Genomic DNA, 25,421 nt, shown 5'->3' on the forward strand with positions numbered 1-25,421 from the left:
TGGAAGAATGAACGGAATAACCACAGAATTAGAGAAAAGGACTTCTTCTACAACTGCTAAGGAAAATAAAGTATTCTTCACAGCTTACTCAATTTCCAAACAGCCTTTCAGGCTAGTGCCACAAACTTCCAAACTCGTGAGAAAAGTTGGACTTTCCCCACTTGTTGCACAATATATGTACTATTCTTCACATGTTGCACACTATACTTTTCCTACAACTACATAAATTTAAATAATTCCAGTACAAAATGTACCTAATTCAATTCAAAATGGCCTTCGTTGGCAGTATCTATTCATTTCTTGCGTTTCCGTGTGGAACAATATTTCTCACAGTATGAGCAATACATAGTTTTGAAATTGACTGAGCTATGGAGAATACGCTACTTTCCATTGCAGTTGTAGGAAAAATAGTTTGTATGGGACCATCTACATCCCATACTAATGACCCATATGAAAAGTTTTTGAGATCGGATATAAGAATTGTAGAAGTAAGGGCTGTGACCTGAAATCAAGGTTGTCTTGGAAGGTCTGAATACTTATTTATAATACAAGAGCTGATGGCATTGATATTCTTCCACGGGTTCAAAATTTGCAAACAACCTACGAAGTGGCTAGTTTTCGAATGAGGCATTCTTTACGTATATTATCCATTACTCATTCACTGAATTTTTATTGAAATCGATGGAATATTCCCTTAAATATCGTTTAGCGATTTTTGCATGAATATAAAATAGACCCAACCATGATATGAGATATTCCCGCACGATTTTTTTATCCTACACAGATTTGATAAAGGATTAGACAAATGAATGGAAATTTTGCAAACGAAGACGAAATATTTTTTTCTTCGCAGAAGTGATCACAGCAGTTTCGGTAGACTCGAAAGTAATACAATGTTATCTTCACATCTCCATCTCCCCTCCATTCTTTCATCGATAATTCCGTTTATAAAGAAAATTAATACATTGATCTTTTGTCGACTGATTGTGCTACGAAAATGTGTAATAAACTTCTCGATAAATATTTTACTTTGTTTTTATAGAATAAAAGAAAATTATCCATGGCTCATGAATAATTTCAATGCTGATAACGATATCTCTTTGTGTAACCCAATATAGTAAACAAATCTTTCAATTGAATGAATACGTCGGTAAAGATATGCGTTACCAGTTGAGAACAAATCTTTTGTAAATCCTGACATCAAAAATGTTTATCTCATTTATGAAATATTTGCAGAACTAACTTGAATGAATAAGCCAATGAAGGGCAACTACCAAAAATAATATCTTTAACATATTAGTATTGTTCTTCCACTAGAATTGAGTAGTGAACTATTCCTAGGATTATTGTACTTATCTATAAATATAAAGTGTTTCGCTCCCTCGTCGCTCGTTTTCGAATTTCGCATTCGTGTTGGAATTGCCTTCTGCAACGAGTATTAGAAGATATTTTCTCTATTTCATTCAAGATTTGTGAAGAAATCGTCGAAATTCAATGAAAAATTCAGATTATACATCCTAGTAATATTTGTATTGTATCTTGGTAGTTGGTGTGACTGCTACGAAAATTGGCAGATTACGGAATTTGAATTTAAATCGTACGTTTTGAATTTAAAAATAATTTATAATTACGCATTAAATTCGAGAATTAAGTCTGACGATATCGATTTAACACCAAAAGAATTAAGAGAAATTGCGAATAATCACATCATTTCACTAAATCCAAATAATATTATATTGACACTTGAAGTGTGTTGAATTTTGATAAGATTGCAAGTCTGTGTAGACAACCTCAAAACAAAAAATATAACTGAAAACAATGCTGTAATAAGTTCATTACAGCACTGTTTTTAGAAATGTAATGAACTCATTACGATACGGAAATAGAAAAATTCAAGTATTATTTGATAGCTTTGATATTACTTCAGACGCAGACAAGAGTTGAGAAATTGGATGTATGACTTCTTTTAATTTGTTTCTTTAGGGAAAATAATTAAACTTTTTATTCGATTTCGCATTCGACATAAAAGATGATTGAGATAGAACTAAATTTACCTACTTCATTATCTATATTGTTGTTTATATACCGAAAAAACATGTTGTGGTAAGATTATAGGTACCTATTCTGAGACAAACGTAATTAAAATGATGATTACGATGATGAATAAGTGTGCATAAACTAAATTTTATGCATTGAATTTCTACAATTGCCAACAACAAAGAGACCCCCTCGTCTGTTATCGAATTAACATAAAACATAATTGAATGAGCGCGATATTTTTGCCACTTGTCGGTTCTCAGCGGTAACGAGGCATTTCCCAGAAAGCAATTCTTAATCAAGTTGGCAACCTTGTCTGAGGCAAGAACTCCGGTCCAAAGTCCGTTGTTTGTTCGTTAGAATTCGATGACATAGCCGTGCGGACTTTGGACCCGGTGTCGATTGCGGTTTCCTCGCTCGGAATCCCCCTACACTTCTATCATGATGACTGCGCGTGCAAGGCCTGCTCCAATTATGTCTAATTATATCCGAGGAATAGCTCAAACGCTCGGTTGGCTAGCTGAGAATCGAACTCTGGGCCAGTGCTTTGTTGTTTCAGGTCGGATCAACTTTAATTGGGAAGTTGAGATAACCTGAAGGGAGGATTCCTTTTTCTTGGAGGTTTTGACACTGATTGCTTCCGTGCTTAGACCCTTGATTACCCCTTGTCAGTTGTATGCCTTCTGGGGAATCACGAAACATTTCCTTGCAATTTCGAAATAGCAAAGCAGTGGTTATATTGACCAGACATCTGAAATTACAAGGAAAGAAAAATATATGTTAGGTACAACATCTTCGACCAGCCGTTGTTACATTCTATTCATAGACTTATTATTATCCCAATACGATGATACGTCTATGGTTCTATTCTTGGTGGTTTTAGCATTCAGGACGTATACCACTTCAGTAACTTCAAGTTTCTGTTGCTAAAAGATTCAGATAACTATTGAAGAAAGTATAACATCTTTACTAATCCGGACATAGGTTTCATTCGCTTTTGTAATCCAGATGTAATGAATGATACATTTATAAAATCAGCTAGGTAGCTGGATTTGATTCGAGGATAATTTCTCTTGGTATTTTCATTCCAGAGAGAATTTCATAGTTAATAAGTATAGAGCACTGCACATAGTAGTACAATCCTGAAATTTTCATATTCAATGAATATGTATTCATTTTCAATGTCCTACATATCCAATTTTATTGCATTCAATGAGCCAGGTGTGAAAATACAATTGTAGCCCAAAATAAACAACACAGAAATATTGAGACAATAGGTTCACATGAGTCATTCCTTTCGAGTTTGAATGAATTCAAGGTAATAGTGATAAGTTTCTTCCACATTCGAAAAAGTTTTGGGTACCTACATAATTCTGATTCTGATCGAATCTAACCTAATATTCTACTCATACAAAGTAAAAAGGTACCAACTATAGGTCTATAAAACGTAAAATACTATTAATTCAAATTTATTGTATCGCCTCAACTGTATTCTTCTTCAGAAATAATACACGCCATCGATAAAAAATATTAGAATCAAGATAATTTTTAAGTGGATTTTCAGTAATCTTCATCTATTCTATATGATCTAATAATGGATGTCTTGAAAAATGTAGAATGTGTGTGGTCGAAACAGAAAATGTCGACTGAAGTCATATCATTGGAATAATATCGTACAATTATTATTATTATTTATTAATTAATATTTTCATGCATCACCCAAACACCCTTGACGCGAACTGACAAAATAGAGCACTGTCTACAAATTAAATTACCATATGGCACTGAAATTTCGCGTAAATTTCGGCAATAACTAATCGAGAAGTTCATAATTATGCCAATACATATTTTTATCCGTGATAAAATGCAATGAATAGTAGGAACTTTTATAATTTATTTCAAGATATATGAATATCTATAATCTTAAAAGATGAAAATCAACGATGTTCCCTAGTATAATAACAATCATTATCAAAACTACTCTGTTCTGTGATCTCCAAGAGGTTCATGAACGACTTAGCGTTCAAAGGCTCTCGACACCAAGTCAGTGCTTTAATTTTTTTAATAATTGAAGGTCATGAAAACATGTAGAGTAGACCCATTCTTTTCTCTTCATAATAGAATATATTAATCTTAATCTGCGATCAAGAAATTCACTATTTTCAGTGAATTATTCAGTTCCCTTCATTGTATTGGAGGAGATATGTGATAATAAAATTAAAGGTGGCCATTTGAACGTTGCGAAAAATGGCGATGGATTTGTCAATAGATGAATTTCGTCTGAACGGTTTGAATATATCAAGGTTGCAATATAACCAAAATAAAACCGGTCGTAATGACCATGACCGTTACAAAGAATATCGTACATTGGACTCTGGAGGCAATGTGGCCATATTCTTGAAATATTGCACGAAATTGTGCAAATAATCAGTCTATCCAGTTAACTGTATATTTTGTAATTCGATAGAATCATAGATACATATCGCAACTTTTTACACTCATGATTCATTTCGTTTTAATTTTAATTTAATGGAAATTGGTAACATAACCTCCTTGGAATTAATCATCAGGGGTATAGAAGAAAGTTAGTTGCAGGGAAATATTTACTCAAACACTTCTCCACAAAGGTTTTCCAAATATAAATTAATTTCATATTTACGGGATAAAAACGTTTAGATTACGATTATATTTGCTTAAATGATTCCAAGACCCATTACTGTTTTATAAGCTCTGAATAATTAAGCGATAACAAGTTATGAATTTTCCAAATGCCTTCCAGATAATATGAGACTGAAAATATACAGGGTGGTCCAGATATTAGTGCAATAACTTTGGCGTCGGATAGAACAAGTATTTTCATAAAAAATTCCTATAAACTATATGTCCTAACAAACTTCGTCTCCAAGATACAGATTGTTAAAGTTTGAAAAATCATTTTTTTACTTATAACCCTAGTATTATTACATTCATTGCTTTAATTTTCAGGTATTGAAGTCTCGATAATGTAATGTTTCGATTTAGGTAGTGTCTCCTACCAAACTTATCCAGTGGCGTAGATATGGGGGTGCAATGATCCTTTTCTTTTCAAACTTTAACACCTTGTATCTCGAAAACGAAGCTTGTTAGGATATGTTTATGGGAATTTTTTTCCATGAAAAAAGTTGTTCTATCCGATGCCAATGTTATTCCACTAAAATATGGACCACATAGGTCCCTGTATGTTTTCTTATTCAGACAATATTCTTGTCTAGTCGAGAAATTATTATTGAGGACCATCATCTTTCGAATGACGTTGAAATTTTGAGTGAGTGAAGTTACGTGCAATTAGTCAACATTCTGGCTAGGGCTTCAAATATGAGACAAGGAATTCAACCACTTGTTCGTTAATTATGAAGCCAGCAAGTTGGGAATTTCTTGAACTTATTCCGGACCTTTCTGCAGTATGTGTGTTGACTTTTGCCTCTTCAAACATAAATACTCGTTATATGTCGGAGCAAGAGCCCGAGAATGCAAAGGAAAGTTTGTTCGTTAAGATGGAATATTGTATGTTGTTTGATTGAGCGGAATGATTAGATCTCGAATTTAATGGGGCTAATGCTCCAAGTCTCTAACATTCCGAGTTCCAGAGTTTGGCTGTGAATAACTTTCGTGATAACAGTGACATTGCGCATACGTGAGCGATATTTGGGGACGGAACTTATGAGATTATTACTCCGAAATGGTTCGATATTTTCCATGAAGAAAATGGGTACAATACTCTAATTGAGTTCATTGACTTGGAAAGATTACTTGATTTTTCTTCAAGATTTTCACTTTAAGTAATTACAGCTTAGAGCAGGTTTTTTATTAGGCATAGGGATTCATCAAGTCAAGTAGCTTCATATATCAACCAACTACTTGACTTGAAAATCAAGCTCGTGACAAATTACATATTTGACACTTGGCTACTTGACTAAATCTGACCGTAAATCGAGCAAATCAAATGGCTTTTTTAGAATGGCGGAAGAGGCACGACAACGTTTTTCTAAACTTGGCTGCAATGGCCGAAGATTTTTATCAACGCCAGCATCTTCAGCTCCCGTTGAAAGACAATTTTCCAGAACTGTTCTTACTGTTATAAAACCAAAATAGATTAGGTGAAAAATCTATAAAAGATGCATCATGTGTCTTAGATCCTGGATAGAAAATTATGTAATGAATCAGTGCTTGCAGTTTTCCCAATATTGAGAAACTATATTTTTTTATATTTCATATTTTGTTATGTTTTTCACTGATTTAATTTGTGTTTTCATTTTCAAATAGCTGATGTTTCAGGTTCTTTTATACACTAAGTTTTATGAATAAAAGTGTTTATAGCAAGGTTCTTTCTCATTTCATCATTTTTTTATTGATACGGACACTACACAATGAAACTAAAAATCAAGTAGCTTGATAGAATGTACAGTGCATCCCATTTTGGGTGAGACAGCCAGGTTTCTCGCTTGTTATTTAAGATAGAGCCTTGCGGTTTTCACGTTCCTGTCCTACTTTTTCGTGAAACTCAAGTTGGTCTAATCAGATTTTTCATAACTGTTTCCGTTCAAGGGATACAGGGTGATTTTGGAAATTGATACTTTTCGGACCCCTCCTTTATCTCCGAAATTATTAGAAATAATGCTGAGCTGAAAACTACGTCTGAATCACAATTCTGCGTAGAATACAGTGGCGTACTCAATTTTTTTTTTCGGGGTATGGTTTTGAAGATTCAACACAAACCTATATTTTTTTTAATGGAACACCCTATATATCATTATTTCGTTGAATTCGTTATTTTTTTCCCTTATATATATGATACTATGTAGGTAGGATGTTCAGAAATGTTAAAAAAAACCCTAAAACGTCAAATAATGTTTTTTTTTTGTAAATGGGCCATGAATTTTCTATGTTTCAATAAGAGGATTATTACTTTCGATTTTTAAAAGTAGTAGGTCTTTGATGACACAAACATCCTTGTTGTTATTATGGCTACTATGCATTTGGGAGCATTGTTTTATCAAGTAGGCATTGGAGGGAAAAAACAAATCTGATCTAGCTGTCATCGCTATAAATTATTGTTATCATTATTGATTCTTCTTTTCTATGGGAAATCCATTGCCCATTAACAAAAAATCATCATTATTTGATGTTTTAGTGTTTTTTTAACATTTCTGAACATCCTACCTACATAGTGTCATATATCATTTTGAAGGGAAAGAAGTAACGAATTCAACAAAGTAATGATACACATGGTGTTCCATTAAAAAAAACATAAGTTTGTGTTGAATCTTCAAAAACATACCCCGAAAAAAAATTGAGTACGCCACTGGATTCTACGCAGAATTCTGATTCAGACGTAGTTTTTACCTCAGCATTATTTCTAATAACTTCGGAGATAAAGAAGGCTCTATCTTAAATAACAAGCGAGAAACCTGGCTGTCTCACCCAAAATGGGATGCACTGTACTTGATTTTTAAAATACTTGATAAATAAATACTTGACTTAATATTGAAAATCTACTACTTTACTTGAATTTGAATTGATTTCAAGTCAAACCAAGTCAAGTAGCTTGAAAAACAAGTCAAGCCATGAATTTCTGATCAATAACAACCCAATATGAGGATATGAAGCGTTTGATAATAATAAAGAAAAATAAATCATCAACTATCGAAATGAAAGTCGAAGAAAACATATCGAAAGCGAATAAAAAAGTAAGAACAGTGAACAATCAACACTTCTGCTCCAAGAATCTCCGAGAATGATTTAATACAGTCGGTGAAGTACCAACATATAAGAATGAAATATAACCATGAAAGCTGTGCAAATCTGATATATTCTCGTAAGATTTTGTTCTACAAGATGTAGCAGAATGAAAGCCTTAGCTCAGAATTAGAGAAATCTAATTTAAAGGTAATTTAAGGATCTCCAAAAAGTATGAATTTCAAAACGTTTGAAAAAAAAATAGCATATTTCATTCGGAGTTGAAGTGACTTTTCATGGCTCGCTTAAATTACCCGCCTCACACCGTTCGGCGGGTAAACATAAGCTCGCCATGAAAAGTGACACTTCTCCTCCTTATGAAATAATATACTATTTCATAGGAAGAAATTTACTGAGTACTGAAAAAGATAATTCCTTATTACTGAAAACCTGTTTCAAAAATCGGACATGATGCTATCTTAAAACTAATTCTTTCAAGCTCAAATTCATAAAAATCTGTAATGCAACGACACCTCAATCCAAGAAGCCCCATTTTCATGAATGACATAAGGAAAATTGAAATAAATTCAGCGTCTTATGATAATTGAAATTCTTGGAATAATATCCCAATTTTATGTCTTCACGGAAGATGAGATATTTGAAGCTTCAGCCGTTTATTGACTATTCCCCACTCTGTCTCGAATCAATTAGAATGTCGGGATCTTTTGGAAGTAGCAGCGAATTTGGAACAACTGTCTCCAATCCTTGTGCACAATGACGGATATATCCAGCCACAGTAGGTTGAGCAACGCTCGTTTGCTCCTGAAAGGATGAATGCAGGCTTGTTCGAAGATGATACAGCGAGATAACCGGATATTATAGTTCCAAATACCTCTCGAATTCCATTCTGCTAGAAATAAATCATCCGTAATTTCACAGATATATAATTTTAATCTCGATCCTCCAATATTTCATATCAAACTTGTCTAAACTATTACGAAATATTTGCTCCATTCCCTAATCCCGTATACATCAAAATCAATAAGTTGCCTTCGATATTTATGGGTTTATGGATTTCATGAAGGAAACTGAGTATCTTAATCTCGCGTGATTGAAAATTCATCCAGATTTGTTTCGTATATCAGAATTCCAAATTCTAACTTATATTGTGCCAAAGACTGTTTTGAATAGAAGGCTTCTAAATATTATGCATTCAGTATTTGCTAAAAGGCAGCAATGCAAAAAAATAACGGTTCAGAATAGTTATTTATTATACAAGTGCAGAAGGCAGAAGCATCTTCCACGAGTTCAAAATTCAAAAACGAGCCACGAAGTGGCGAGTTTTGGAATGAACGAGTGGTAGAATGAGCCTTCTGTACGAGTATTATACATTATTTTCTCTAATTCATTGCATTTTCATTGAAATTAATGAAATATTTCCATAAATATAATTTAGTGATTTTTGCATTGAAAAATGTTGGTTGGCAGAACTGATTTCTTTAAGGCAAATTGATGAATTGACAGATAAAGCCGTGGCGGAAAGTTCGGAGTACCAACATAGAATAATAAAATATAACCATGAAAACTGTGCGTTTCTGATATATTCTCGCACGATTTTGTTCTACAAGATGTGGAAGAATGAACGGAATGACCACAGAATTGGAGAAATTATCGTTCGTTAACACAATTTGCATTCTCGACTTAAGTATTGGAAAACCAAAAATGTTACATGGTTCAAAGAATGATTACCTCTTTCTCAGAGATGTAGAATATTAAGTGATAAAAAAAAATTGTCATAGAATATCACACCGCAGAGTTCGGAATAAAAGAGCTATTCTGTATGAATAATCCACTTTACATTTCTACGTTTTCTTAGTGCTGAAGTTTTAACTATTTAAAAATACAGCATGAAGTTGATGATGAGATTCAACATAAACTAAAACTGAAGAGTGTGGAATATAAAATGAAGCATATTGATAATGGTTCTCACTAGGGATTCATCAAGCCAAGTAGCTTGATATTTTAACCAACTTCTTGACTTGAAAATCAAGCTAAGTAGCTGACATTTGAACCCACTACTCTACTTGAAAATCAAGCTGGTGAAAAATTACATACTTGAGCTTGACTTGATTTTAGATATTTATTGCTTGACTTGATATCAAGCTACTTGATATTACTTGAGCTTGATATGCACGCGTCGCACGCCATATATTTCTGCAATCTCGTGCACGCTTAGACTTAATAAGGGGATTCCTCGAGAGACTGAAGCATTCGCCAGTGTGACTTTATTAGTAGTTTTCTCACATTTCTATGAAATCTATCGGTAGATTTTGGAAGTTTCAGAAATATCTTTCCAAACTTTTTAACAACGCCAGCATATTCAGCTCCTGTTGAAATACAATTCTCCAGAGCTGCTCTTACAGCAATAGGTTAGGCGACAAATCTATGAGATGCTTCATGTGTTTTAGATCCTGGTATAAATTATGAAATCAAACAAAGCCTGGAGGTTTTTCAATATTAAGCTACTTCGTTTTTTTATTCTGTTATGATTTATAGTGATTTTATTTATGTTTCTATTTCAAAAAAGTTGATTTTCGGTTCTTAAAAAAAATAAGCAAATTCTTTAACCGGTGAATGATTTATAACTTTGAGATACACCCGATCCATCTGAAGCAATCTAATAATACATAGATGTGCCCTAGAGTGGATGTGCAGTGCAGAGCATTGACTCTAACATTAGAGATAAAAAGATTAAGCCCTGAGTCACATGACCACGAGGGATGGGATAAAAGTATTTGAATTCCAACCAATGATAAGGGAAGCCTTTGAAAAAGTTCAATGATTTAATGATAGATTGGTTCAACGAATCAAAACATCGCTTGGTTGAGCTATGATGTTATGAGGTGTAAACATCGTGCTTCTCACCTTCCTGTTAGAGTTGATTCTTCTCTCTCTACGTGCTATCTACTTATTATTAGATCATTGATCTGAAGCCAGGGAGCCCAACAAATCAAACGATTGCACAACAATTCCAAATAGCTTTTCCATCTAGGAAACAACATTCTCATCTTCAATAAAAAGAGCTGATGCCGAAGTAACTTTCAATCATACAATAAAAAAGACCTTATTATATTCCACTGACGGTATTATTCGACCCTTATTACGATACGTCAAATTATTATTACCTTCATCATAGATGGATGAGAAGCATAAAGACTCAATACGAAAGAAGTGAATCTGGACAATGAAACTCATTGTTGATATTTCCGATATTCGATTTACTGGATAGAATTCGAGATATCGGGCATCGGAGGCACGGGCTTCTGATCGAAAAATGATGACTATTATCGCCCGGATAATCGGGAAGAAAATGGAAAACGTAGCCGGCTTGCTTCCAGAAACCTCATGAAAAATTGCCGTACGAATCGCGTAGCCGGATTATCTACGGTATAACAATACGCGATAGCTCTCCATGTTATTCTATAAATCACGCTTGTCAACATAGAAGTCTTCTTCCTGCTGCTTCCTTCTTTATAATATTCTGAATAGCAGACGTCGCAAGGTTCCATCTCGGCTATAAATCTCACTGGAGAGCAATAAAATGGGTCCTTCGTGAGCCCTGTAAAAATGGAATGATTGATTTCAAGCAACGTCCTACTGGATAGGAGAAGAGAGAGTGGATACGGTAGCCGAGGAACGTGTTGACTTAGTGGTTTATTGTGTGCATTTCCAATTTGATGGATTCGCATTAGATTCGATGATGGAGAGATTTGAGTTGTGATTTTCGTGTGTAACTGGCCACAGGTAGGTGGAGACAGTGATTCGGCAGTATTTGGGCAGATGATTATTAGGTTTGCTTTTAGAGTTACATTTTGGCTCTTCAACCAGTGGCAACGAGTCAGTTTAGAGTACACTATTTAAACTAATATGATTATTAATGACCTAAATTTTCAAACGTCATTTTTTATTCAATTCATTAGTGCACCAGGAATTTTTAGCAATAATCAAGAATGCAGAAATAGTCACAAATTTCACAAGAAGTTTCATTAGGTTGAGACTTACCTCTATTTAACAGACTCTTGAACTATTGATCTACAGGGTGTTCCTAAGTTGGAACGATTATGACAGATTTCTCGGATCATTTTGGGAAAAAAATACTTTAGGTACTATATTTTACTTTCTTTTACTGTATATTATAAACATGCCACATGGCCGCCGCCAGGAGCGGCAAACCGGATATTTTGCCGGGGCACCAAATTTTAGGGACGCAGTCAGTTGATAGAAGAAGTCATACTTTTTTACACAAAAAGTTTTCTCAATGAGAATACCACTTTTTATTTTTTTTTATGTTCTGGTTCCCACGAAAGGAGATATCCTGTAATGTTCAGAGAACATCGTGAGAACAAAGGAAAAGTATATAGTAAAATAATACAATAATTACAAATAGCCAATAACTTTTTTGAATCGAATAGCCGCTCTCAACTATATTTATGAAAATACAAATAGTTACTTAAAAGCACCTTTCAGAACTACTATAGACTTATAGAGCGTCGTACTTTTGAACAATGCTGGAAGGCATTTTTCGATGAAATCGACAAAACATTCTTTGATAAATTTAACAAGGTGATTTTTAGTTAAAATATACGATTTCATATGAAATGAAAAGATACCTGAGAGAAATAACACAGAATCCTTCAAAGAAAATTTGGATAAATTATGCAAAGCAGGGCGGCAAAATTTCATTTTGGCGATGCGCCAAAATGTCTGGCGGCGGCCCATGTTACATGGGCCCACAAACAATTTGTTATTGTATTCAACTCAAATTCGGCATAGATATTCCAATTTGAAGTTTTTATCATGTGATATGCTAATTTTGAATGGAAATCTACAAAGTTATATTTTTCTGGAACAGTGGCCACTTCTTTACTCCAGAACTGTTTGTTGGTGGACCACTGGTATTTTAGAAATTTGTGAAAACCGATTTCGAGAAAAAAATAAAAAATTCTGTATTTATCCTCAAAAAAATCCAAATCATTATAAAGATCCAGATAGTGAGAAGTGATGATTAAATTAATTATGAGTTTTGGTACCCAATCTGTAACGAAGATTAATAAAGATTCGATAAATTAGTATAATCATCACAAAAAATTTGGACTACAAGAAACACCCTGTATCTCGAAAACAAAGATTGCGGGCCCATGTTCATAGAACTTTTTTTCTTATATGATCCAAGGAATCCCTCATTTTTTTATATCTCCAATTTAGGAAGACCTTCTTCAATTAATACCTACACGGAAAAAAATCTATTCTCAAATCAAGAAACAGGATATTCTTGAAATATTAAACTTGATTCAAGTATATATTGAATCGGAAAAAGTAAAGTAAGAAATTTGGTATACTTGGAATGAATAAATAGAATACCGAATACATATACTTCATAGAAATATATAATACTCCATACAAGTAAATGATGTATTCAAAATGAAGGAATAAATTTATTGATTCAAGAATACTGCTACATTTTGTTTGAACATACGATATTGCGATTTCGAAGATATCATTTACTCATTATGAAAATTGGAATATACTCATTCCAAATTATATTTTTGAAGAATTGGTTTACACATTATAATTATTGCGAGTGATACATTTTAGTTGTAATTAGAATATGCCCAAGTCACAAAGATGAATTGGAGACATATTTGCCCATTTTACATGTTCGAGACTAATCATAATAAATGAAAATATGAAATTTTGTGGACAAAATTTCGTCATAGTGAGACATATTTCATTTTAATATTTAAATATTAGGGTTTGAGTGTTAGAAGGGGAGTGAATAATTCATCTGAACTCCACCCTGTGATTGAATTAGCAGATAATATGAATTTTATTTTTCTTTTCGTGTTCATTGTAGCTAACCAACTCTATAAAGGCCATACTAGATAATTTGTTAATATACCGTTTCACAATACATCTAGTTTCTGACGCTAAAAATTGTCATAGCGGTACCATATTGAGGTACCTAAGTTATGTGATTTTTTTAGATGTGTTAATAATACATAAATATAAGTGAAATTGATTTTGGTGAGCAATCATGAACCTAAAAAATGATAAGAAAAACACATTTTTCATCTTATTTGAATTTTGACCAGTCTTTTGAAATAACTTTTGTTTCAACATTCAAAAATGGATGAGGTATACTAGCAATCAAACACCTGGGATTGCCCCAGATAGCAAGGTTCTCGTGACACAACATGGGAATAATCGTTAACAGTTTACGTTATATGTGTGATAAAGAATAAGCCAAAAATTATTTAATGGATATAAATGTATTTTACAAAATATAATTCCTTTGAGAGGTGTCTAATGACCCAAGTGCTTGATGAGTGAAATATTTAAATAAAAAAAAACTAAAATATTTTGATCACGAATTTCGTTTTGAATAAGATGAGTGACAAAATTTGTTTTGATTTTTGAAAAATTCAAATGATCCAGTTCAGAATGAACCATTCATAATCTGAATTATATTTTCATGTACTAGATCTGAGTATATTATACCGAAATATACTAAATCGCGAGTTCTTTTCCCTGCATCTTCGTCAACATGATTCGACTCGTTTGATATGCCGCGCCAATGAAAACGTTCTTATCCACCTGTTGGCAGTATTTATCGTAATACAAGTATATAAATGCTTTCATCCACTAGATTCAAGAATATTATTCGAAGATATACTAAAATGCGCCCTCTGTGCAGTTTGCATTAGAAAATATTTCTTTCGATCCCCATCAGTCACATTTAGGTGATAGGACTGATCGGTCTACGGAAGTTTTGATTGTGTTATAAGTGTTAGATACTGAATACATACTGCAGAAAGCAAAATTCAATTAGGAATTAGGGATACATGGAGTGTCTGATTGGAACATTTCAAGGTAAGTTTTTATTGAGAAATAATTTCAACTCATTTAATGTTTTTTCATTAATTCGGATTTCATTTTCCTTTTCATGATGCTCTTGGTGTTTTTTACTATTTTAATTCAGCTTGATATCTTTGTATTATTTCTTTGAGGACTAGGTATTTTTGAATTGATATTTTCAACAAAATTCTTCCTTTTTCAGAACAAATGCGTTAATATTTAATAGGGTCTGTTATAAAGATTTTCTAGAGATTTCTAATTATTTTCGAAATATTAATGCACTTTTTGAATACAACTTCCTGTTCATAATTGATGCATGTTAATTGAATTTGATTCTTTTGCAGAATATGGAAATTGTTCATGAACAATTGGGAGTTACGCTATCATTTGCTGATGAAAATGCAAATCAAAAGATATTTATCGATATGAGTGAGATACAATTTTGGAATAATTCTTCAGGACCAGGTAGTATTTTTCATTCGAAAAAGTCCATGATAAAATTTATTAATCACAAATTTCTTCTTTCTTTGCAGATCTCAAGTGATATTGGACAAATCATTCAAGAACAGAAAAATAGAGCAACACAGAGGAATCAAACCGCCAAGCCCAACTTGTTTTTGGTATCAAGGGAAAATCTATTATAGCCGAAAAGTTTCCAAATTATTGTATAGATGTAGATGAACTTTTAAGAATGTATCTCGAATTCTCTCCACCTAAATAATTTATTCTTTAGGAGGTAACTATGTTCCTTCAATCCTTAGTATAGTACAATGTTTTATCCTGTATTTGTATAAATGTAATACAATTTTTTTCCAATATAGATATTGTTTATATGTTGGTTTTTATTTATTTTATGATGATTTGAGAAATAAATTCGTTTTTTATATATGCTGTATTTTTTTTATTATTCAGATTAAGAAATCTAATGGATTGGATAGATGCATTTATTCTTTCGAATAATTTCAAAGAATTGATTTGAAATTAATATTCATTTCAAGTAAGTTTACTGTTTCTTCGGAACAACCATAAAATTAATTTTGAATTTACCATATTACATACTTATTCTAACACTAACTTAATTTTGGTTTGAGTATATCAATTCTTTCATTCGAGTATATGATTCACTACCTTCAAACGAAGAAATGATTGAAATTGAGGAATTCAATATCTTGTCTTGAACATATTTTATATTCAAAAGAAATTTATCAACCACTCATTTCAAGTATAGTCATTTACTCACAGCAAATATAAGAATTTTCTTTGGACCAATAATACTGACTTTATTAAATTCAAGAATATCATATACTTATTTGGAATACTTGGTATATTTAAATTTGGAGAATAAAGTATACTTGACCCAAATTTATTATATTCTTGCTTATATATGAATCTATCATATACTTCAACCAAATATTATTCACTCAATTTGAGAATAGATTTTTTTGCGTGTATAAAGTTTAACTGTAATTCTCGAATTTTCATTAAGGACTGATCTCAAACGACTGATGACGAATTCGTCCTCAAATTCGATTATCTCCGTTCATTCGGCCGTATACTGAGTGCCTCTACTTACTCGTTAAATATAAGTGAATTTCCTCCTCTGATATCTCTTCTCATACCAACTAGATGACTTCCTATCCCATTTCCGATAATTCCAAATAGTTGAAATTAGCGAAACAGATCAAATTATCAATTATTCTGAAGCCTATCGAAAAGTTACGCTTAAAACATTGCAATTTTTACACATTCGTTCATTTTATTTCGTAGGATATTGAAATGATTGAAAAACAGTGGTTAGTGTCAACTCGAAATATTGCACTACAAAGTAGAAATGTTACAGAGTATATACAGTTACTCCCAGGGCACCCTGTATAAAGTGTAGTAAAAAAAATGCATTATTTCTTTTCTTCATAAAAAACAAGGCTTCAATTACCATAAGTAGAATGATCCGATTAAGGTCAAATATTGTTCGATAAGTTGTTGCCATTTTGAAAGTAATCATTATGCCTCTCTCATAAAAAACTCCTTCCCTATTGGCAAAACATTGAGAGAGTTGATTTTCACAAACCTCTATTGAAGCGAATTTTTCCACCAGCAAAATTGTTAGCCATGGACAGGAGAAGATGGTAATCACTTGGTGCCAGGTCTCCAAGCTCTGGCGAGTCACAATTCTTCTCCAATTGCCCAAAGCTAGCCGATTCTGGGTGATTGCTTTCTTCAGACGGTATAATTGTCGACAGTACAGTTCCGAGTTAAAAGTTCTGCAGTAGGCCCATAGTAAACAATTGTCTGCCAATCCCATCAAACACACAGCAAAACCTTCCTGGCCATTATTCCTAGCTTGGTCCCGTTTCCGCCAGCTCATCACGTTTCAACCACGACCGTTTTCGCTTGACGTTATCGTAAGTAATCAAATTCTCATCACCAGTCACCAACTGCTTCAAAAATGGGTCGATTTTGTTCCGACTCAGTAGTGATTCGCATCGAAATATTTGATTGGGCGTTACAGTACCAGGACCATAAACACTATTTACATTTTCAGCCGCCTGGCTTGCATTTTCGCCTTTATCGAAGAAAAACTGTGAAATATAGCGTATTTCATATTTTCTAGTGTCCATCTTTGGCGCGCGCTCAAACTGAACTGAGTCAACTAATCACAAAACTGTTGTATAAGTTTTTGTAGTACGAAATCTCATTTTTCTAACGCCATCTAGTGGAACCCAATCGGACTTATACAACGCGAGATATTGGAAAACTAATGGATTTCTTTCTACCAAACCTATACATAACCGAACAAATATGTATTCTGACACTCTTCGTTCGATGGATGAACGTGAACAAAATGGAATACAAACACTGAGTCGAGTCATACTTCATTGCATTTGTGGTCATTAGGCTGAAAGCCGCAGCGCAAAATTTGAATATATATTTCGGCTCGCATTTCTCAGTAACACCATCGTTTTATACTCAACGGAATTTCATATTTCACCGCTCAAATTTCAGCTGTCGGTTGATATATCATGTCGATTAATTCAGCGGGCATAATGCTGAAATATTCGAACCCATTTTCAAAAATTTTCTGATGGATATATGTATTTGCCAAATTTGACAGCTGTCCCTAGGATGACTGAAAAATAAAGGTTTCCCTTTTCAGGAAATCAATGGTTCATTCTACTTCGTAATGTTCACCACCGTCTTTTACATTTCTAATTTGGGTAGTACCTAATTAAATACTGTTTTATAGTCTATAAATTATTTTATCCACTTCTACCTCACTAAATTTTGTTATGGTGATGATTTTTATGAGTTGATGTATGTTTATGTCTGGTTTGATAATAAACATGTGTGGCAGGCTTTTATATTTTCGGACAAGGGTACCATCAACATCACTTCAAATTTTATGAATTATTTTTCATTTTTTTTACACTCAAATAATTATCTGGATATTAAATATCATTTGACAGATTTCGAATTTTGAGTTACCACTGCGAATAAGGAATCAAGCATGTTTTATTGATCGAAATTACATATTGTCTGAGATTGGTGCATCTCAATGTATATGATGCTTAGAGCAATTTTTTATTTTAAATTAATTAATTTCCACCTATTTACTGAAGAGACAACATTGATGTTGTACAAACTATAGGTTTTTATTTGATGGGTCATTTTGTTGATAAATATATCGAAATTTAGTTTCAGTTCTTAGTATGTGTTATTAAGGACTCGTCGATAAGTAATTTTAGCGTCAGTAAAATACTTTAACGACGCTTTTGGCCTATCAACCCCTAAACAAGAAATATTCTGCATACATCTGGGAAGCTGAAACTAATATCTACATGAAATTATGAAATTGGATATAGGATAGGGTAAATGTGGGATAGACGCCGTAGGGAGATAAATAGGTACCTTAATTTGATGAGTAGCGGTATGTACCCCATTCCTCCAACCACTATATGCATTTACCTAAAATGAATCTGTTGTCATTTGTGGCGAGTAAACTATTGGATTAACCTTTTTGTTCCCAATTCTTTTTATATCATAACTTGAGTGCATATATTTTTCAATTTATTATCATTAAATGTATCAAATGAAAGAAATTAGATAGTATTTAATTATTTTTTCTAACGGTTTTTTCATAAAACCGAAATACTATCCTCACCATAAAGGATAGATCCCTCAAATTTTGTTAGTATGGATGCTTTTAAGACATCTATCTCACGATACGAAGAATAAAGGTGAAGCTATTCCTAACCTACCATGCAAAAGTATCAAACAAACAACAAAAGAAGGGAATTAAAGAATCTTCTGAGGAAACAAAAATGGAAGTATGACATGCGCTTATGATGATTTTTCAGTTAATCTTGATTAAAGTTGATGATATCCAAATATTTTCAATTTATTCTTCAGGATAACTATCCCACGTGTCCAAATATCATCGCAACGTCTATAACCCACACAGTACTTCAGTTAGTATATAGGCATGCATCCTCTTTCATATAGGGTGTTTCCAAATTAGACGTAAACCTTGGAGGACGTGTTAGCATGACTCATCTGGTGTCGTTTGAGCCATAGTTAGTTATAACCAAAAATCAGCAGTTTACGAGATATTTGAGTTCTAGTCATTTTTGAAAGATTTCTCACTTTACTTATCTCTAACTTACTCATTTCTCATAACTTTTTGCTACATCGACCAAAATTCGATTATGATTTCGTATTAGAATAGACGAAGCAGCGAGAAGATGAAAGTAACAACTGAAGAAATAAGGAAGTGGGCAGGTGCTTGTATAAGAAATAGTGGAGATATTTCCAAACATAATTTATGAATACATTTTCTACTGAGATTTTGAGTTTAGTTGCAATGAAAAAATATTCAATTCATCACATTCTTTGCACCTTCCCCCTTTCAAATCAAAATATGCTGAAACAAAACTAGTGCCTGCATTCTAACGAAAACTTTTTAAGGAAAAAAGAAGCAATTTGGAAAGTTCTCAAAATAAATTTATCATACATAAATTATGGCATTCGAAAGTTGCAGGCAGAATCATATCAGAAATTTACTATTATTTCTTCATATACCAACTTTCAAATAATACTAATTCTTATTCAACTTTTGATAAAGCATGTTTTTTCATACATATCAAATCCCTTCTGTTGAAAATAATCCAAAATTTAAATCAAACTAGGTCACCGTAAAAAAAAAATGAAGTAAGGTAAGAAATTTTTTGAAAAACACAAGAATTCAAATATCTCGGAAACTGTTGATTTTCGGTTACAAATAAATATGGCTTAATCGACAGCAACTACTAAACGTCCTCCGAAGTTCAAGTCTAATTTGAGAACACCCTGTATATGGAACTTGTTCAGATTGTTTGCCATTTGAAAAATCAAACAAATATTATTTGAACTATGGATTTTCTTCAGTGATGAGTAGATAAACCAATTTCAAAGTATGAAACTATTAAATGTTCTAATGTTCATCTTCTGTTTTATAATCATCCATTCCAAAAAGAGAGCAATTATCCCTTAGTAATCATAATGATACTGAATATTTTCAACTTGGAGTTCGTCAATTTGACATTTTGAATATTTCATTTGGAACAAAAAACATATTTTTTTTATTTTTGGACGTGAATAGATATAACCGAGGATATAACTGAAATAAAAATAATAACTGGGCTTTGCCTAGATTTTGCATTGTTCAGCTATGGAATATGTTTAAGTTTGTGTTCAATATTCTATTTCCGACAATTCATAAATTATGCTCTGGATAACAGGCATTGACCGGATAATAAATCGGAAATTTTTCTTCTTCTTCTTCTGCCTGTTAATAATTATTTTTCAGTGAAATAAAAATTTCTGTATTTATAAGAATATTGCTCTGTGCAGAAACACCATGTTGGATAGTAATTCGTAATATGAAAACAAAGCAATATCGTTTTATCCGAACGATTTCAGTCCAGCGCTTGTTTTTGCGACTAGCCATTTCCTATGTGAATAGGGCTTTTAAATAGTTTTCAATTATTCTAGATAAACGAATAGTCTCTTTATCAGTTTGCAGACTGAATTCCACTTTCGAAAGAACAATTGATATGGGCTGAAATGGAATGATTTCGATTTCCATTTTTTTTTATATATATTCATTTAGTAAACTTGGAAATAAAAATAATGGAACAGTCGTATTTATTTTGAAATTCGCCAACGATATGACAAAATTAACAAAAATTTCGATCTTGATCCAGTATTTGAATTGATGTTCCTATATATTCATCCAATTAGGTTTTTATGAAACACTACAAAAGCTCAGATATTGTTCCAGTTACAATGAATTGAATGACTCAGGTCTTAAAAAGAATAAAATTAAATTGAATATTCTGGAAAAATTAATAGTTTTAGGGGAAAGGAAAGCATACCCTCCAATTGAATAGACAGATAAAATGGTAGGAAAATATCTATTATTTTGACGAAAAGTGGGAAAATTTCCCAATACCCGAAGACACAGACAAAATATTCTTTCAGTAATGAGAGTTATTGAACTCAATAGAACCAAACAATCCACTTCCGATTCCTGATCATAAGGGGGGGGTGGGGTGGCTTCTTGTTTATACATATGATTTTTTCTCGAGGAGTAACTCAGAGACGCAAAAGCCCTGATGTCCTCATTAGTGATTTCTGGAATTCATGTTGTGAATATTGTCTTGATATTCGAGACGGCAACGAATTTATCGGAAAACTCCCTCAACTTCTTTCTGGAAACGACAAGCTATTTTCATTTATGGACTGGAATCGAAGAAGGGGACAAGCCTATGGAGAAAACAACGAAAAAAGCTAGTCTATCGAATTTGTTTTCGCGATCTGGCTAAACTAGGTAAACAACTTTTTATCCGAAGGGATTATACTCAGCATTGTTGATTCGTGCCAACGCTGTATCAGTTTTTTTCCCAAGATTCCATGCATATTTCATGAAATAACTCGGATGAAGTCATTCGATTATGTAAAAACGGCCTCATCAGAAAACGAGCCCAGTTCCGGAGTCCAAACTTGGGCTTTTTTCTCGATAACTATAAATATCTTCCCTCGGAGGACCAATGAAAATGGAACCCAACTTTGGAAATCTAATAATAGGTAAAAAAAGAAACATCAAAGGGAAATGGAGTGAGTCGGTGTCATCGAAACGAAGAAGTTCCAGATTTATCCACTTGCTGCCATATTTGTGCTTCGGCTCTGATTGTTTGATGAGACGAGATGTTTATTTTCAATCTTGGGAAGTTACTTTAGAGATGAGGTCGGAAAATTGTATTTCTTGAAAAACAGACGAATAAATAAGGGGGGCTTTCTGATTTAGAATTATAAATGTCAAGACATACAAGATCAAGGATGAACGAAGTGTGGGACGAAAGGAATAAGAAACATATTCGTACCGAAATATTTTGTTGCAAAAAATTCATTTTTCCTACAGCTGCTATGAAAAGTAGCGTATTCTTCATAGCTTACTCAATTTCAAAACTATGTATTGCTCATACTTTGAGAAATATTATTTCTTGTGGCACTACGGCTCACACCTCACTTGATAAACAACTTTAGAAAATTCACGCAGAATATGGAAAAAATAAAAAATATACTTTAATGAAAATTTTTGTTTTAGTAAAAACCCAGTTGAATCAGTTAATTTGATGTCATTTGATTGGACACAACCAATTAGAACTACATTATACAGAAAATAGATCTCATGGACTGTTTTCATTCTATTATGTTGCTATGAATACCTTTTTATTATTGATTTTGATTTTAACGTTTCAAATATTCAATATCCAAAATGTCAAGTTTTGGTTATAATATTGACAAGAATATTAATGAAATTATAGAAGCATAAGATTTTCGATGTTTCTGCTTAATATTTATTATAGCCTGGTCTATTCCCACTTGTCTTACAATATTCTTTTGTGGGGGAGCTCTTCTGGCGCCAGTAGAGTTTTTATATTACAGAAGAGAATCTTGCGCATGATCTTCAGGGTGGGTCCACGTACTTCTTGCAAGAGTTTGTTCTTGGAAAATGACATTCTCACATTGCCTTCTATTTTCATTCTCAAATGTCTTATCTATACTAAAGAGAACGAAAACAAAATAAAAAAACTATCTAGTTTTCATGGTTATAATACAAGAAATGAGGGAACATTGTTTATACCTAAGCATAAAACTAGTAAGTTTGAAAAATCTCCATTATATCAATGTATAAAATTGTATAACCATGTGCCAGATTATATTAAATCTCTTAATGTAAATAAATTTAAGAAAGTTGTTAAAGCATTGATGTTGAAAAAATGTTATTATTGTGTAAATGATTATCTTTGTGACTCATTTGAAACTGGTTAATTATGTTTTTCACTGACTTGTCCTATGCACTTGTTTGTTTTACAGGATTAATAAACTATTATTATTATTATTATTATCGGCAGCAGACTTCCGCCTGTGGAGTCGATCTATATCTAAGCAACAAGCTTTCGAAATCTTTAATAGACTTTTTTTGGACAATTATACATCTGCTTGGGCTATTGCCACTGAAAACAGATCTGGTGAAAATTTCGCATGTAGATGTGTATTTTTGAACTCAAAAGTTCATGTTTGTCGCGTCACCCAAACCATAGAAAATTCAAGCAAGAAGGATATTATCTACCGGATCACTCATCTAGATAAACTAATCGACAAAAATCACATTCTGGTGAATCATAAGGCGTTAATGACGAGCGCCCAATAGTTCCTAACTCCAAGTCACTAGATTTCAATTTTAAGAGATGTCTTCCTTGAAATATTGGTTCAGATGTGCACCAAAAGAGTAAAGTACTGTTCTTCTTCATGAATAACAAAAATGAAGACAATAAGGTGAAATTAGGAAGCAGAAAATGACACCGTCTTTTTTGACAAATAAGTAACAATTCTACTGTCTAAGGTGGAGTGAGTATACAGTAACAAAACCAACCCAGAGCACAAAACTAGTAGTTCAAAGAAGTTTTATCGAAAGTTTCACAGGACATAACGAAAACATTATTCTGCTGAATAAGTAACTGCGCATAAAACATTTCAGAGCGACCAAAGCTCCACAGAATGGAGATGAGGAAACAACTAAGCCGGTTTCGCCACAATGCGGAAGAAACTTTTTTCGTCCAACAGCAATTCCTACCTGCCTCATTCGAATTAAATGCTTAACGAGGCCCTAAAAATTTCGCAAAACCGTACAACGCATTTGAATGAAGGAAGTTGGGTCAATGGCGAGATGTAACTTACTTTTTGCCAAATCTGATTAATTAATCCGATGTTTCATGCCACGAGCGGAATTTCTGAAGCGTCGTCGTCCTCTTTGTGAGGGCGCCGTAGAATATCAGTGACTGGCTAATAACGAAATAGGTGAGTGAAATTCGTTTATGAAAACGGTTTAAACGTAGCCTCGGAATTCATAAATTATTCCCGTTATAATTGGAAATTTCACTAACGGATGACTCCAACAAGGGAAGGGGATAAATGGATTCATCAACCTCGAAACACGTCAAAGTTTCTGCTGTGTACATGTGGAGAAAACTTTCGGCCGAGAAAATATTATGGGAAATTGATGGATTTATGTTAGCTATACGAGCTTATTTCATTGAAATACTCAGATTTTTTAGTCAAAGATGATACAGTTAATTGCAAGTATTATTTTTTGAGTTCATTTTAATGTTAGTTGTGGTCAGTTTAAAAAAGAATGACAGATAAATGTGGAAATGCTAGAAACAGGTTTTCAATTGAGTAAATATATATAATATTGCTTCGCGTACTATACCACAAAAAGGCCTTTTATTCACGATAATTTACAGGGTTAGAACTATTCAAAGCGACACTACAAGTTGCAATTACAAAAAAATTACGTTATTTAGGGATGAGTGTGTTAGTGTAAGTAGATCCAAAAATTTTCCAATGGTTCCCGAAATATCTAGATAAAAACTAAAATCGAGATTTTCTTTTTTTCTGTATAACTCATTTGTTTTTGGAGTTAACTTCACGAAATTTGATTTGAAGCTATTATCCAATATAGAGATTTTAAAGGTGTCTTCAATTTTTTTTTGTTTTCCATTGTTTCAGAGACACAATAGTCATTTTTTTATTCTTATGGACGTCATATTGGATCACCTTATGGGGCAATAAGGAAAAAAAATTAAGAATTTTACAATGTATCACACTCTACTCTAGCTACGCAAAATGAACTCCGTTTTTTATGTTTTTGTAGTAGGCTGGTGCCAGAATTTTCAAATAACTTGTTACTTTGTTCAGTTGTTATGTGAAATCATCACTTGAGTTTTGTAAAAATCTGAATCCTGTTTGATAAGTCTGGCACCAGCGTACTTCTCAAACAAAAAAATAAAAACGTTCAAATTTGCGTAGCTAGACTCGATATATTTCTAGAGCGTGATTTATTGTTGAATTCGTAATTTTTTTATTTATCATCCCATAAAGAGAATCAATATGGCGACTTTATAAAAAAAAACATCGACTATCGCGTCTCTGAAACAATGGAAAATAGAAAAAATCTGAAAACACCAATAAAATCACTATATTGGATAATGGATTCTGTGAAATCATCTACAAAAACGAATGAGTTAAAAAAAAAATCGAATTTTAGTTTTTTCGCGTTATCTCTGGAACCTTTAGGGATATTTTGGATCTGTTTACACCAACACACTCGTCTCTAAAAAAAGTAACTTTCAATGAATTGGTCGTCCATAATA

At 32.8% G+C, this 25,421-nt stretch overlaps 1 protein-coding gene and 1 long non-coding RNA gene across 2 annotated transcripts in view; one reads left to right on the top strand and one right to left on the bottom strand.

Moving 5' to 3' along the window:
- The window catches only part of LOC123671394 (E3 ubiquitin-protein ligase MYLIP), a 165,573-nt gene that overhangs the window by 25,619 nt on the left and 114,533 nt on the right, over positions 1-25,421 (bottom strand). The window lies entirely within an intron of this gene.
- On the top strand, positions 14,308-15,474 carry LOC123671395. Its single transcript, XR_006746088.1, has 3 exons — positions 14,308-14,682; positions 15,012-15,132; positions 15,201-15,474. It is a non-coding gene; the product is annotated as an uncharacterized LOC123671395 (long non-coding RNA).

The sequence above is a fragment of the Harmonia axyridis genome, chromosome 1 (genome assembly GCF_914767665.1).
Source record: "Harmonia axyridis chromosome 1, icHarAxyr1.1, whole genome shotgun sequence".
NCBI classification, from domain to species: Eukaryota; Metazoa; Arthropoda; class Insecta; order Coleoptera; family Coccinellidae; genus Harmonia; species Harmonia axyridis.